Here is an 18,188-nt window from a genome sequence, read left to right as displayed (position 1 = left end):
TGCTCCCATGTTCACTGCAACATTATTCACAGTAGCCAAGATGGAAACAAGCTCAGTGTCCTTCAACAGATGAATTGATAAAGAAAATGTGATACACACACACACACACTCACACACACACACACACACAGGAATGTTATTTGGCCATAAAAAAAAAGAAGAGAATCCTGCCATTTGTGACAACATGCATGAAGCTACAGGGCTTTATGCTAAGTGAATTAAGCCAGACAGAGAAAGACAAGTACTGTATGGTATCACTTATACATGAAATCTGAAAAAGAAAGTCAAACTCATAGAAACAGAATAGAATGGTGGTTGCCAGAGTCTGGGGGGAGAGGAGGGAGAAATGGGGATATGTAGGTCAAAGGGTACAAACTTTCAATTATAAGGAGATTAAGTCCTGAGGATCTAATGTACAGCATGGTGACTATGGTGACTATGGTTAATAATACGGTGTTGGATACTTGAAAGTTGCTGAGAGTGGATTTTAAGCTTTCTCACCACATACATACAAAAAGAATTAACTATGTAAGTTGATGGATGTTTTAATTATCTTGATCTTGGTAATCATTCTATAAAGTATATGTATATCAAATAATTATGTTGTATACTTTAAATATTTACAATTATATTTGTCAATTGTTCCTTAATAAATTTGGAAAAAAATAAATATCTAACTTGTGCCAAGACTCAACAAGTTCAATTGCATACTTTACTTTTTTTAAAATTCAAAGTCACAGCACAGTCAATGTATCTAATGTATCTGTATCTTTATGTGTCTTCAGGTAATTCTGCCCACCATAGAAGAAACCATTTGACTCTGGAGGAGGACCCTCTTCCACCACACTCACTTTGGATAGAACTGCAGAATTAACTTCACTTACTTTTACCTCCAGTAGCCATGATTTGACACTCCACCATTCAAAGAAAATTCAACAGTCCTTCTCAGGCTCTAAAGAGCCATCACTAAGGCTCAATGGAGAAGATTGACTTGGCCAAATACAACCTTCGTTGCTTCTTCGTGACATGATGAGTCTTGTTGAGGCCCTGAATCTTTCACAAGTAGTTTTACCATACCAGCAAGCGAGTTCACTTTCAAAGAGTGGCTGGAGAGGCTTCATATTTTTAACATAATTAACGTGTTCTCTTGCTGTTATCAGCCACCTGAAGCTCTAGGTTTCTTCTACCAAGCAAGACTCTGCATTCTTTCTTAATCATTAAAACACTCCACAGGTATACTTCTACAGTCTGAGAACTTCAGATTCTTACGTGAATCTCATTTTAAGAGCTCACAGATCACGGAGACTTACAAATGTGCAGGGGCATTTTGGAGAATGGTTTAGCTGGAAGAGAAGTATCATATCAAGTGCATAAGTGAGCAGGTTTTAAAGGCCAAGTAGCCTCCGGTTGTATCTTAGCTCTAAAATTTACTAGTTATGTCTTTGGATAAGTTCTCTTATTTCTCTAACCTCTATATTCTCATCCACAAATTGGCCATATCAGTGGTCCCTAAATCATCAACATGCTGTGAGGATAAATTGGGTTAATAAATGTGAAGATCTGAACACATAATAAGCCCTTGATTAACGTGTGCTAGAGTAATCATTATCTTTCAGCAGAGCTGTGTTTTCGGTAGAGGCATTTTTAACTTTTGTAGACAATTTTGGAAGACACAGACCACTCCTCCATTATTGAAAATCAGACTAAATTATATGTACCATACAAATTTCAGTGTAATGCATAACCTGATCATTTTGTTCTTTCTACAATTCAGTCAAGATAGTACCCACTTAGGAAGAGAGGATGGCCATGTGTGGAGATCCTGCAGAGTGTCAAGCCAGATGCTGGGTTTGTACATAAAATGATTATTAACTCTCACAGCAAATCTCAGACTTAAAAGACTGGACTGGGATTGGATCACAGCTCTGCTTTTAAAGCATGTGGCCATTATAAAATGCTCCCTCTCCACAAAGTTTGCCTTGACACTTCATCCTTTTATCTCTTCTTCTCTGTTGCTTTCATACTTAAACTCTGTACTTAATCTTTATCTGTGCTCAAGATTGTATTTATAGTATTACTTATTTTTTCCATTTTTGTGGAGCAGGAATGGGGTCTTACAAATCATGCATATGATAGGAATTAAAGATAACTTCATGACTGAGTAAATGACAAACTTGTTTGAGAGCCTGATCAGCAGAAATGGAGGGAGTTAACACTGGAAGACCTCCACCCTTCCTCCCCAAATTAGGGGTGAGATATTGTTTGTCTGAATCCAGAACCAATAGGATTTTCTGATACCCTAAATAAATTCTAACTGAAACCTTAACTCTTTATATCTTTTTTCTAGTCCCCATTAGGATTCAGTGTGTTTACAAGATATCTTGGTTCCAAAGATCAGTACTCCCACTGTCAACTCAGTCACGTCAAATGCTGAGGCTGCAGGGCCTCTGTTACTGCCATAATAATCGTGTTAATTATCACCTGTATGCTGGAACCTTAGCCAGTGCCAGAGGATGTGTAAGGTTCTCCCTTACCATAGAAGAGTTTAGAGCTTTCCCAGTGATGTAAGGCATACTATGAAGACTGCCTCCCTAATCTGTAGTGCTTGGTGAGTTTTGCCTAAAATATGTTATCTAAAAATGCAAGGAAAAGATGTTATTGATTATAATGGTCAGGATTGCAGCACAAAACTGATGTCAATTTCAAATGAAGTAATTTGAGAACAGTTTAATAAACAGACTATTTATAAAGTCATGAGCAGAGTTTGAGGAAACTAACAAGTGATAGTGCAGTACCCCGGTGCTAGTATCAGCTGGATAAATATTAACACACCTACATCTGATGAACCAACTGAAAGGAGCAAGAAATGAACTCCTATTTCTTAGCTATATGTAAAGGATTGTTTAATAGCAATTGGGCAGAGAAAGAACTGAAGAATATATACTCCAAATTCAATTTCTTCTAGCCCTGCTCCTTAATTTTCCTCTGTTTTATTTTTCCCCTTTGACTAAAGTTTGAGGTCAAGGTAGCATATTGATGCAGTCCAGATAGGCAAACTCTTGGGACACAGAACAATATGGAGAAGATGAGAAGTGGATCTGGAGGGAAAAACGTAAACTATCCTTCATACTGATTGGGGAACTTCTAATAGGAAAAAAAATAAAGGAAAATTCAGATAAGTACTTTTTGTAGAAATGCTGGGTAGAACTGATTGCACAATAAATCTTATATGCTGAAAAAGGTAATGTATCAGGTATAGCCGTTAAAAATAGAGCATTGAGGTCACTGATTTCAGGATAGAGATACATAGCCACAGACCAGATAAGGAAGGATAGAATGTAAAGTGTTCACACTCCCATGACTACAAAAGCAACACAAGTCAAGAGTATAAATTGAATTCAAACAAGTGGAGTAGAAGGTCCAGCTGAGACCCAGACATAGTTTCCAAGGTCTTGTTTATGGGAATCCCTTCCTCATGTTAACTATGTTATAATGAGAAATGCAACAAGCAAATGAAATAAACTGAAATTGGAAAGAAATAACATACGTTATAAAACTTGTTACTTAAAATGTTGTCTGCAAACCAGCAGCATTGGCATCACCTGGAAGTTAGAAATTCAGTATCTTGGGCTCCAACCTTGGAATTGTTGAGTCAGAATTTTATTTTAACAAATTAACATAAGATTCATATGCATTAAAGTTTGAGAAGCACTGATCTGGTTATTTCTTCTTTGGTGAGCTGGGAGAGGTGGTTGTACAATGAATAAGTGTTGGAATGAGATTGCAGCAACAAGGTCTTGTATTATAAGTTGAAGTGATTTTATTGAGCCTGTGAGCTCAGGATATTTGAGGCACTAAAGACCTCTATATCACCCACTGACTAGACGAAATCAATGTAATTACATCAGGAGTTTGTGAATACACTTTGCCTCACTTTGTCCAACTGATTGCCATTGAATCAAGGGAGAAAACTCCAGGACAAGGACGTGGTTATGATCATCCCCCTGCTGCCTTGATCAAGTACCCTGAATCTTGCTGCTGTTTAAGAGGGATGAGGCCTCTCCAAAGGAATTAGGGTGGATAGAAAGAATGGCAGCAATATAGGTCTATTGTATTTATAAATCTATCTACTATGCTTAACTATCATGACCCACTTTTCAGAAATTGTGACCAGTTGGGGGGGTAATGTAAAGAAAATTTCATTGATGTCATGATGTCTTCAGAACCATAAAAAATCACATGGAGAAGAGTTTCTAGCTAGTCCAAAACGATATGTTTTGACCAAAGTTTATAAACTATAAGTTCCATAATAGCAGAGACTTATCTTTTTTTTGTTTACTGCTATATCTCCAGCACCTGGAACAAAGCCTGGCACAGTCTAGGAGCTTAATAATATCAGTTGAATTTTTTCAGTGATTTGAAATATTTTATAAAACTCACTCAAATCTTCAGACCAAATCTTACCTCCACTTACCACCAGGATAATAAGAGTTCTTATCAGATCAGTATATATAGATGAGCAGTTACTGAGACCTTGGTCCAATGTTCAGACCTCTCTTGATTGTGTTGGAAATTCTTGAAATATTGTGACGTTCAATGATTGCCTATTAAAAAGAATTTGAGCTTTAGTCAATATTTTGACCCCAAGGATATTACTAGTGTCCTCCTCCAAGAAGAGAATCAATAAACGAGAAAAACATCAAACTTGAACAGATCTTTCATATTAACGAAGAGAAAGATGAAATCTCAAATAAAACGGACTGCAGATTATCACACTGACAATCCAGGGAAGAAAAAGCAATCGGTGCTGATTTTATTCCAAGACATCTTAAGTACTTAAGTGGGGGAGTGGTTAGAATGTGCCTCATATTGGGACTGAAGCCGCTCTTAACAGGGAAACACCGTAACTTGTACATAGTAGGGTCTTAATAACATCTGCTGAATAATTACACAGAGTTACGAGAAAGTTGGATGGGAGGTAAGATATATATTTTCTCTAGGATGGGTGGAACCATTATTATTGGAAGGGGGAAAGAGGTGCACAGGTGCAAAAGCACAGAAACAAAAGCCATCCCTGAGCGGCCTGAGTTTGCAGGTTCAGATTCCAGGTGTGGACCTACACACCGCTCATCAAGTCATGCTGTGGCAGCGTCCCACATACAAAATAGAGGAAGATTGGCACAGATGTTAGCTCAGCGACAATCTTCCTCAAGTAAAAAGAGGAGGATTGGCAACAGACATTAGCTCAGGGACAATTTTCCTCACCAAAAAAACAAAACAAAACAAAACACAAAGCCACCCCTGGTGGTTATTAGAACAAGTATACCAGGAAGTAGTTCTAGAAGTGTGGTTCATAGATCAGCGACATCAACATTACTTAAGAACTTTTTAGAAATGCAAATAACTGGGCTCCACCCGGACCTACTGAATCAGAAAATCTGTAGGTAGTTCTCAGGAATCCGTGTTTTAACAAACCCTCCAAGTGATTCTGATGCATGCTAAAGTTTGAAAAACTCTGGTTTAGAGTACACAATTTTGGGAGATAAGGCCAAATGGAAAGATTGGGCCAGATTATGGAGTGACTTGTGGACAGCCCAAGAAGTCTGGACTTTGCCGTAGGCAACTGTGTAGGGCAATGATTAGGATATAATAATCTGATATTTGAAAGATTGTTGTGCAGTGTAGACTTAGGTGAGTCTCCTAGTTAATCCTTTTATGTTTGAAATTTTTCTATAATTTGGTATTCTTTTTTTAAATAAACTGTTCATTTGTGTGTTAACTTTATTATATTTCTGTAAGATTGCAGCTTTGTTATAGATCTTTGCTATTTTAATTTGAAGTTTGTAAAATTCCGTGATATTACTGGTAATAATATTCATCTCAGTGAGTTAATTTTTGGAGGAGTAATCTAATATTTCTGTCCTTGAAATTAAAAAAAGAGTACTATCATTGAATTATAATCTTATTTGCCAACATTTCTCTGTGAGCTGTATTCTTTTGAAGCTTGAACTGGTGCTTCATGTCTATTTCTCCAGAAATGGACTTTAAGGGTTCCTGAAAGGACATTGTCTAGAAAATATCCACATGAAGTTTATCAGCTTCTCATTGGAACTTGCACTTTGAAAGCAGTCCAATTCGTATTTCAGTATATAATAGCCAAAGGCCACATTCCCCAATGATAGAACAAAGTGGGCTAATGCCTTCCTCTGGACAGGTCCTGGACAATGAAAAAATAAAACACCCTTAGAGATACTTTTTTAAACAGGAAACACCTGCTTTCCCAAGTGGAGAGTCTTTGGAATCAGTATGTGTTTATTTTTCAGTATATTTTGGCCATCATTTTAGGAAGCATCAGGTGACTGTTACAACAACTCTGTAAGTCATTCTCCTCTCCCCATCTCCCCACCCTCTCCCCCCTATAGGGGGTGAAAAATAAGAACGTTCTTAGGGAAACACATCTACTTCAAAGAGACCTGTTTTGTTGACTGTGGTCTACAAAGTATGAAGGCTATTTTGTTTTCTTTGTTCATACTGGTTTTCTCTTGCAGGTATGTTTTATGCATTTATTTGTCTGCTTGTTTATTTATTTGTTTATTCGCATATCTATTTATTTAGTGAAGATGACTGAGGTACATTTTCTAATTTCTTTCTTTCTTTCTTTCCTTTCTCCTCTTTTCTCCTTTAGCATCTAGTCTCCTCTCCCAACAGGAAATACCCACTAGCAGGGCTTCATTGACAAACAAGAGGAATATAATCAGTGTTGGGGAAATATAGTTAAAAAAAATCTCTTCTCAACCCAGGAAACCTCTCCACAAAGAGGTTTCCAAAAGAAAGAAAACAATTTTATTACTAAACATTAAGCTAGATGTACATCACATGCAGTCCACTAAAAAGATTACAAATACAGAAAAAAATCTCACCCTTTTACATAGCCAAGCAGATACAAACCATTACATACATATTCTCTAGTCCCAAGTAAGAGGATTTGACAGCACCATTTGTCACACATAGATCATCCTAGATCCAGTTGGTAATTGGGGTGCCATCTGGGTTAGCTAAATGACTTGCTGCAAAGAAAAAATAAACTTCTCATATCTTTATGACAGAAAATAGTTTTGGAGTTAAGGTGTCAGCCGGCTAAAGGTAGGCTAATACTCTCACACAGAAACTGGGAGATAGGGGTGCTATCTTCTTGATGATTATATTTTAAAGACACGGTTCCTGGGTCATTGAGAAGACATCCCTGGGTCCTAAAGCTGGTGAGAGGCTTATTTAGGTTTTAAAAGATTAACATACATTTCAAAGAGAGAAAAAACTTGCAATTACAACTTTTCTAAAGTAAATGCTCTAAGAAAAGGGATTGAGGCAAAGTCTCTTCCCTTATTTTCAACAGAGAGAATTAAGACTCTTATTTTTCATTTGTGTTTGTCCTTACATCAGCCAAATACATCACAATAGGAGCCAGACACTTAAGGCTTCAGTTCTTGCTTTCTCACTGAGTGGCTGTTACTTAGCATTCTGTGAACTTCAGGCTCTATCTATGGGGAATTTAGTCTACGAACTGCATAATGTTTAAGACGTTCTACACAACGTGTGGTCCGTAGACCAACAGCAGTAAAGCTTCTTAGACAACAGAATTTCAGGATCCCTTCCAAAAATAAATCCAAGTACATATTTTAACAGTACTTTTGGTGATTCGGTACACATTTAAATCTCAGAAGCTCTAGTCTAAGGCCGTGGTTCTCAAAATGTGGCCCCATACCAGAAGTATCAGCATCATCAAGTAACTTTTTATAAATGAAAAACTTGGGTCCCACCTCAGATCTGCTAAATCAGAAATCCTAAGTACAGTGTCCAGTAATTGTGCAATCATGTGTGTGTACGTATGTGTGTATATTTAAGTAAGGTGTATGGAGATAAAATTTACATAGAGTAAAGTTCATGCTTTTAATTCTGACAAATGCATAGTCTTCTAACCATGATCACCATCAAGACATAAAACACTCATATTACCGCTAAAAGTTCCCTCATTTCCCTTCAAACTTAAGGCTCCTACTCTTAGCTCAGCCCTAGCAATGACTAATCTGTTCTATGCCCCTATAGCTTTGCTGTTCCAAATGTAATCTACATGGAAACATACAGTATGTAGACATTTGAGTCCAACTTCTTTCACTTAGTCTAATGAATTTGAGAATCATCCATGTGTATTGTTTAATTACAACGTATCTGTGAATTTTCCAATTGTCCTCCCATTATTGACTCCTAGTTTCATACTATTATGGTCAGAAAAGATACTTGATATGACTTCAGTCTCTTAAATTTGTTAAGACTTGTTTTGTGGCCTAACACATGATCTATTCTGGAGAATGTTCCATGTGTGCTTGAGAAGAATGTGTATGCTGCCACTGCAGGATGAAATATCTTGTATGTGTCTGTTAGGTCCATTTGGTCTATAGTGTTATTCAAGTCTGCTGTTTCCTTAGTGATTTTCTGTCAGGATTATTTATACAATGATGAAAGTGGAGTACTGAAGTACCCTACTATTACTCTATTGCTGTCTATTTCTCCCTCCAGCTGAAAAGGACAGAACACTTACAGACTCGTTTTATGAGGCCAACATTACCTGATACAAAGCCAGATAAGGACACTACAGGAAAAGAAAACTACTAACTCATATCCCTGATGAACAAAGATGCAAAATTCTCCACGAAATACTAGCAAACTGAATTTAACAACACATTTAAAGGATCGTACACCATGTTCAAGTGGGATTTATCCCTGGGATGCAAGGATGGTTCAGTATATTCAAATCAATGTGTGATAAATCACACTAACCAAATGAAGGATAAAAATTGTATGATCAACACAGTAGTTACAGACACATTTTGAAAATTCAACATCTTTTCATGATAAAATGTCTCAATAAATTAGGTATACAAGGAATTACCTCAACATAATAAAGGCCATATATTAAAGCCCATAGCTAGCATCACACTCAATGATGAAAAGCTGAAGGTTTTTACTCTAAGATCAGCAATGAGTTCAGGATGCCTACTCTCACCACTTCTCTCCAACATAGTACTGGAAGTCCTATCTAGACCGATTAGGCAAGAAAAACAAATAATAGTCATTGAAATCAGAAAGGAAAAAGTGAAATAGTCTCTATTTGCAGAACTTACATATAGAAAATATGATCTATATGTGATCTCATACACATAAAACCCTGAAACTCCACTCCAAAACTGTTAGACCTCATAAATAAGTTCAATAAAGTTGCAGGTAAATTAAGTTATACAAAGAAAGACAAATACTGAATAATTTTACTTATATGTGGAATCTAAAAAAGAAAACAGAAAAAAACTTGTAGACACAAAGAACAAACTGGTGGTCACCAGAGGGAGGGGAGTGGGAGGATGGGCAAAATAGGTGAAAGGGATTAAGACACACAAACTTTCAGTTATAAAATAAGTCATGGGAATATAAGGTACAGCATAGGGAATATACTCAATAATATTGTAATAACTTGTATGGTGACAGATGGTTACTAGAGTTGTCATGATCATTTTGGAATGTATATAAATGTCAAATCACTATGTTGTAAACTTGAAACTAATATAATATTACATGTCAACTACACTTCAATAAAATTAAAAAAATCAACAGATAAAAATCAGTTGTGTTTATACACACAAATAATGAACTATCCAAAAAAGAAATTAATAAAACAATCCCATTGAAAATAGCACCAAAAGGAAGAAAATATTTAGGAATTAATGTAACCAAAGAAGTGAAAGATCTATACGCTGAAAACTATAAAACATTGATAAAGAAATTGAAGAAGACACAAAGAAATGGAAAGATATCTCATGTTCATGGATGGGAAGAATTAATATGGTTAAAATATCCAAACTATCAAAAGCAATCTATGTATTCAAGCAACCCTTATCAAAGTTCAAATCGCATTTTTCACAGAAACAGAAAAAAACAATCCTAAAATTCATATGGAACCAGAAAGACACCAAACAACCAAAGCAAACTGGAGCGAGATAAATGAAGCTGGAGGTGTCACACTTTCTGATTTCAAATTATAGTAAAAAGCTATAGTAATCAAAATAGTATGGTACTGGCATTAAAACAGACACAAAGACCAAGGGAACAGAACAGAGAGCCTACACATATATGGTCAACTATTGTTTGACAAGAACATCAAGACTATACAAAGGGGAAAGGAATGTCTCTTCAGCAAATGATGTTGGGAAAACTGTATATCCAGATACAAATAAAATCAAATAAAATCAAATAAAATTGGGCCCTTATCTTCCAGTATACAAAAGAAAAGTCAAGTCAAAATGGATTAAAGATATGCAAGACCTGAAATTGTAAAATTCCTAGAAGTAAACTAGGCAAAAAGCTTCTTGACATTGGGCTTGGCAATAATTTATTGGACATGACACCAAAAGCAAAAAAAATAAAAACTACCACCCACAAAAAGAAGACAAGTGAGATTTGTCAAACTCAAAAGCTTCTACACAGCAAAAGAAACAATAAACAAAATGGAAAGGCAACCTATGGAATGGGAGAAAATATTTGTAAGCATATATTTGACAAGAGATTAATAACAAAAATATATAAGACACTCAACAACTCAATAGTAAGAAAAGCCCGCAAATAACCCAATTTTAAAATGGACACGGTAACTGCATGGACATCTTTCCAAATAAGACATACTAATGGCTAATAGGTATGTGAAAATGTGGTCAACATAAATAATCATCAGGGAAATACAAATCAAACCACAATGAGATATCACCTCACACCTTTTAGGAAGGTTATTATTTAAAAAATAATAATAACAAATGTTGGCAAGGATGTAGATAAAATGGAAGTTTGGTACACTGTCGGTGGGAAAGTACATTGGTGCAGCCATTATGCAAAATAGTATGGAAGCTCCTCAAAAAATTAAACTAAAATAAAAATAAAACTACCATATGTCCAGTAATCCCACTACTGAATGTTTATCCAAGGGAATTAAAATCAGGATCTTGAAGATACTTCTGCATTCCTATGTTCATTGCAACATTATTCTCAATAGTCAAGATACAGAAACAAACTATATGTACACTGATAGATGAGTGAAGAAAATGTATGTACATACAATGTAATATTCTCCAGACTTAAAATAAGGAAATCCTGTCATTTGCCACAATGTGGATGGATCTTGAAGGCATTAAGCTAAGTGAAAAAAGCCAGACATAGAAAGAGAAATACTGTATGATCCCACTTACGTGTGGAATCTAAGATAGTCAAACTCATAGAAGCAGAGCGTAGAATGGTGGTTGGTATGGGCTAATGAGAGGGGGAAATAGGGAGGTATTGGTTAAAGGGTACAGAGTTTCAGTTATTTAAGATAAATAAGTTCTGGAGATCTATTACACAGCTTAGTGCCTTTGTCTAACAATAGTTTATTATATACTTAAAATTTGCTAAGTGGGTAGATCTTATGTTAAGTGTTCTTACAACACACACACAAATAATAATGAAGAAAGAGGTAGGAAACTTTCAGAGATGATGGATATGTTTACAGCCTTGATTGTGGTGATAGTTTTATGGTGTATTCTGATCTCCAGCCTCATCAATTTATATGTACCATTTTATATATGTCAATCATCTATCAATAAAGTGGTTTTAAAATAAGTTTAAAAAGAAGTATAATTGATATACTAAGAAAGGAGAGAAAATGCAATCATATAAAATGCTCAATTAAAACTAGAGAAAGCATAAAAAGAGTGGAAGATCAAAGAAAAAAAAGAAAAGAAACAAAACAAAGGCAACTAATAGAAAACAGTTACCAATATTGTAGATGTTAAAACAACTATATCAATAATCATTGTAAATGTTAATGTCTAAATACACAGAGTGGAGGAAAAATAAAAAAACAACCAAGATCTTGTTACATGTTGTCTATAAGAAACCTACTTTAATTAGAAACACAAAAACAGATTAAAAAGAAAGATATGGAAAGAGATATACCATGCTAAAGCAAATCAAAAGAAAGCTGAAAGAACCAAATTAAGTTCAGACAACGCAGGCTTCAGAGCAAGAAAAATTATCAGGGAAAAGGAGGAGAATTACATAATGATAAAGGAATCAATTATCTAAGAAAACATCTTAAATGTGTATGTGCCTAATAATAGAATACCAAAATACATGAGGCAAAAACTGATAGAACTGCAAGGAGAAATAAACTAATCCACCATTACAGTTGATGTTGAAGACAATGAGGTGGATTGGTAATTGACACATCCAGCAGGCAGAAAATCTGTAAGGATATAGTTGAACTGAACAACATCATCAATCAACTGGATATAATTAACATTAATGTAATATTTCATCCAACAATAGCAGAATACACATTCTTCTCAAGCTTACAAGGAATTCACCGAGATAGACCACTAACTGGGCCAAAAAACACATCTTAACAAATTTAAAAGAAGGTAAATAATATAAAATATGTTCTCAGACCACAGTGGAATTAAACTAGAGATCAATAATAGAAAGATAGCTGGAAAATCCCAAAATATTTGGAGATTAAACAACACACTTATAAACAACACATGGATCAAAGAAGTCTCAAGAGAAATTTAAAAATATTTTAAACTAAACGAAAATACACTGTATCAAAATTTACGATATATAGTGAAAGCAGTGCTTACAGTGAAATTTAAGGCATTGAATGCATATATTAGGAAGAAGAAAGACCTAAATGCAAGATCTAAGCTTCTACCTTAGGAAACTAGAAAATGTAGAGAAAATTAAATCCAATGTAAGATGAAGACAAGAAATAATAATTAGATCAGAAATCAATGAACCTGAAGAAAGGAAATCAATAGAGAAAAATCAGTGAAATCAAAAGCTGCTTCTTTAACAAGATTAATAAAATTGAAAAACCTCTAGCCAGGTTAACCACCCCCGCCAAAAGAAGCAGCCACAAATACAAACTATTAATATCAGAAATGAAAGAGGAGCCATCACTACTGATCCCATGAGCATTCAAAGGGTAATAAAGGAACATAATGAGCAAGTCTATGTTTCAAAATTTGATAACCTAGATGAAATAGACCTTTTTCATGAAAGATATAGTCTATCAAAACTCACACAAAGAGAAATAGACAATCTGAATAGAGATATCTACCAAAGAAATTGAGTCTGTAATTAATAATCTTCCAAAAAACTGCACCAAGCCCAGATGGGTTCACTGGTGAATTCTACAAAATATTTAAAGAAGAAAACTACAAGCCAATATATGTTATGAACTAGACACAAATACTGTATCCTCAACAAAATATTAGCAAAATAATTATATACCATGACCAAGTACGATTTATCCCCATAATGCAAAGATCTGCATACCAAAATCAATTAACATAATCACATCTATAAGCTAAAGAAAAAATTATATGGTCTTATCAGAAAATGCAAAAAAAGGGTCAGCCCGATGGCATAGTGGTTAAGTTTGCATGCTCTGCTTCAGCAGCCTGGGGTTCGCCGGTTCAGATCCCAGGCATGGACCTATGCACTGCTTATCAAGCCACACTGTGGCAGCCGTCCCACATATAAAGTAGAGGAAGATGGGCATGGATGTTAGCCCAGGGCCAGTCTTCCTCAGCAAAAAGAGGAGGATTGGCAACAGATGTTAGCTCAGGGCTAATCTTCCTCACCAAAAACAAAAAAAAAAGCATTTGAAAAAATCCAATGCCCATTTATGAAAAAAACTATTAGCAAACTGGGAATAGAGGGCAATACCTTCAACTTTATTTTAAAAATTACGGGAAAAGAAACAGTTAAAATCATACTTAATGGTGAGAAACTAGTTGTGTTTCCACTAAGATTAGTAACTAGGCAAGGATGCCTACTCTCACCACTCCTACTCAACATTGTACTGGACATTCTAGCTAATACAATAAGACAAGAAAAATAAATAAAATTTATACGAATTAGGAAGGAAGAAGTAAGTGCTTTTTGTCCCAGATGTCATGATTGTCTATGTACAAAATTCCAGAATCAAAAACAACAAAAAAACCCTCCTAGAATTAGTGATTATATTAAGATTGCAGGATACAGGGTTAATATACAAAAGTCAATTGCTCTTCTATATAGCAGCAATGAACAACAAAAATTTGAAATTTAGAACACTGCACCATTTATATTATCCCTCTTCAAAAAAATATTTTAGATATATTTACATATAAATCTAACAAAATATGTACAAGATCCATGTGAGGGAAACTACAAAACTTGGGTGAAAGAAATCAAAGATGTAAATAAATTGAGAGTTATGTCATGTTCATAGATAAAAATACTCAATATTTTTAAGATGTCTCTTCTTCCCAACTTGGTTTATAGATTCATTATAATCTCAATAAAACCTGTAGTTATATTCCCTTTTACATTTCTTACATTAATAGTTTGTCTTCTCTCTCTTTCTCTTTCTCTCCCTTTCTCTTAATCTTATCGGTGTGACTAGAGGCTTATCAATTATATCGACCTTTTCAAAGAACCAGCTTTTAGTTTCATTGATCTTCTATATTTTTTATTTGTTTTCCATTTCATTGATCTTCAATATTACCTTTATTATTTCCTTCTTTCTGTTTGCTTTGGATTTAATTTGTTCTTTTTCTTGTCTCTTCTAAATTTCTTCTGCTGCAGTCTCTCTCCTTCTCTGTTTGGAATTTCAGTTACACATATGTTAAACTGTTCAATGGTGCTCCTCAGCTCTCGTATGCTGTGTTCTGCATTCTCTCTCTCTGTTTTCCTGGTGTATCTTCTACCTATCTTGATAGAGTTTTCATTTGACTCTTTCTTTTAGTTTCCATTTCCTTGCTGACATTCCCCATGTATCCATGTATGTTGTGCACCTTTTTGCACTAGATCTTTACAGATTAATCATATTTTAAAGTGACTGTCTGATGCCTCAAAGTACTAGGTCATCTCTAAATTCTGGTCCTTCCTTTTCTATTGCATTTTCTCTTGACAATGGATTCTTTTTTTTTCTTGTTTTTCTCATGTGTCTTTTAGTTTTTGATTGAATGCCAGATAGTGTTACATTCTGTGAAGTATATTAGAGCCTAAGATATGTAGTATTTATGTGTGAAATATGCCTGTCTCTTTTCAATCACTAAGTGTGGAGGATTGAACCAATCTCATCAGGAATTTAGCTGATAAGTTTCATTGTTGTTCTGTTTACTTTCAGTCCACCACAACTTCAAATTCCTTTACTATTCCTGGTGTTTGTAAAGGAGGCTCTGATTGTTGAAAAGTTCTTCTCAATGTTTCTGTCCCACTGTTGCCTTTCAGCCCCCACTGTACATTTCTGCTTCAGACGGTGTGTCTTTCTATGCTCTTAGCCTTCTATGAGCAGTAAACTCCTATTGCTTGCTATTCAGTGCTTGCCAAGCTGATGGGGGAGACAAGGGGAGTTGTGTCCTGGTCCAGGCTCAGTGTCAGGTATGCCTTATGTTCCCAAGCCTTGGATATGGGATTCATTCTTGCCCCCTATCCAGAAAGTTAACCTCTGCCTTGTATCTGTAGTGAGTCTTGTGCAGGAGAGTTTATTATATTCTATCCCAGTGGTCTGAGACCTCAAGTGGTATTAGTATGGACTCCTGGGCTCTATACATTTTCCTGTGATTTTAATAAAGCAGTAAGAATTTACTAATGGCAGTGGACTCCATTTTACATTACATATTTCTTTTCAGAGAACTCTTCATTCAGTTCTTTCTACTTTTAAGTCCTTTGGAAAGCACATTGAGTGAAACTTCATAAATATAGAGATCCAAACCACTCAAACCAAACATATATCTCATTTTCTATATTATGATTGGTAGTCAACATTTTCTTTTCTATTTTCTTCTATTTCTAATTTTATAATTTGTCCAAAACAACTTTTCTGAAGCCTCGACATCATTCTTAAATTTTAGTTGTAGGACTACTTTGCTTAATTGAATCCCTCTCTGCCTGAGAGTGGTTAATTATCAGAACAGCAACTGTGACAGGCAATTCCCTGGAGTATTTCTGATGTTTTCTAAATCACATATGTGAATTGCTTGTTTCTTGTGTGGCAAAAGAAGTCAATCAGGCGGAACAACGTATGTGGGTAATTTAGAAATTTTATATGAGAAAAAGGGATCTACACATAACGACAATTCAAGGTCTTCCTGTCAAGGGTTCTTGTCTAATCAATCATCGATTCTAAATTCACATAGTCTATTTATCTCTTGTGCTGAAGTGTTGAAAGCCAAGATTAATGATGGCAATGGGGAGTGTAGTTTTGCAAAAGATAGTGACAAGATATCCTTGGAGAATCTTCTCTGTGTTATCCAAAGTTTCCTAATAGACTAGTATGAAAGTAGAAATATTTAGGTTACTTAACTTTTCAATTTGAGTGTAAATGTTAAAATTACATAAATTATCCAGACAGATTATGTCTAGTGTTATTTTCCATTTAGTTGAATGGTTCATTAATTTATATCTAATCTGTTTTTTTCCTGACACCACTGCATCGACTATAACAAATCCAATTGACTTTTTCTGGCTATTTTCATAATCTTTCATTGCAATTTGCTCCATCTTGTTTGGAATAAAAAATGTAGCTGACATTAAATGCTAAGATATTCAGTAAGAAATAGCAATCGTGTTAACATAGTGGGTTACCACAATTTCGGCTAGTCTGAAGTACAAAAAGAATGATGATAGTAATGTTAAACTCATCAATATAATTTCCATTTGGGCAATACAAAGAGAAATATAGCCGAAACAAAATTTGATTCTTGTCCTGTATATTCCTCCACAGAGCTACCTATAATCTATATGCATAGTAAGAAATAAAGTATTATAGGCAGTATTTTTAAAAATATTTTTTGATGCACAACTATCTGTGGGATAAATGTTCAACTTCTTAGCAAGTATGGAATAGAAAAAGCCCATGTAAATCTTACCCTGGTCTATCTCTCTACTCTGACCTGATGTTTTTACCTGAAAATGCAGTGCTCTGAAAACCCTGAACTTATAACTAATTCCAGTTATTTGGTGGCCTTACAGAACTCTATACCTAGAGTGACTTTTTTCAGTCACTTCCTTTCCCTGGAATATCTATCCTAACCCTGCCTACTAGTCAGCCTTACTAGCCAGTTCAAATGTTACTTTATATTCCTGCTTTTTACTTACTTTTTTCATAAAAGTAAATGCATTATTCTATTATAGAATCTATCCTACTATATTGTAATTTTCTGTTTATATTTATAGAAATTGTATTCTATATTTCTCCCCTACCAGGCTGACTTTTGGAGGAGCAGAATTACATCATTATTTTTGTAGTGTCAGTGTCCTAGTATATTATTTCTCATCCAATATGTATTCATCTACTGAAAAATGGCAAAATTACATATTTGATGATGGACTGAATTAATAAATAAAATAATGAATTTGGGTTATTAGTAACTAGTTGATTCTAAGGGAAAGTATGACAGGATCAGCACAGTTCCATTTCTGCTTGAGGAAGAAAAGCTTAAAATGTATTATCTTTTGGCAGTGACCCCCTATTGTTTACTTGTAGAAAATTTTTTGAAAAATTTTAGAAAATAGGAAAGGTAGATACCGAAGACTGCCCTCCTTCAACTCTCCCACCTTAATGCAGAGAACACTTCTACTTTGTAAAGTTGAAGCACTTTATCATAATTTTGTTATTGTTACTACTATTAAATAACATATATTTAGTGCTATGTACTCTGATATGTGTTTTGAAGCACTTAATTTTTATAATAACCTATGATCAGAGATCTATTAATCTGACAACTATTCAATAGTTAATAAGTGTCAGAGCCCAGGTGGCTCATGCCAATCGTTCTTAAGCCCAGCTGTCTCTAGATAGCCTCATCAGAGTCACAGAGTGCTTGGATTCAGAGATGCTGGCTCATGCTAACAAGACACCAAGTAAATCAATATGTGAAACCAGAATGACAGTTTGCTAATTTGCCATGAGACATGCAAAATTCAGTCTGACCAGAATTAGCTCACCGTAGGCTAGTTACATAAAAGCCAAGGTATCAGAAGTGTGCTTGGTGATCAGTACCTGATAAAAGGAAAATGGAAGTTATAATGTAGGCTGTATAATCGATGGCATTGGGCTCTGA

This window comes from Ceratotherium simum, chromosome 6, assembly GCF_057802395.1.
Source record: "Ceratotherium simum simum isolate JZ-2026a chromosome 6, ASM5780239v1, whole genome shotgun sequence".
Classification (NCBI taxonomy): domain Eukaryota; kingdom Metazoa; phylum Chordata; class Mammalia; order Perissodactyla; family Rhinocerotidae; genus Ceratotherium; species Ceratotherium simum.
The sequence above is the reverse complement of the archived record's forward strand: the minus strand, read 5'-3'. Positions refer to the sequence as shown.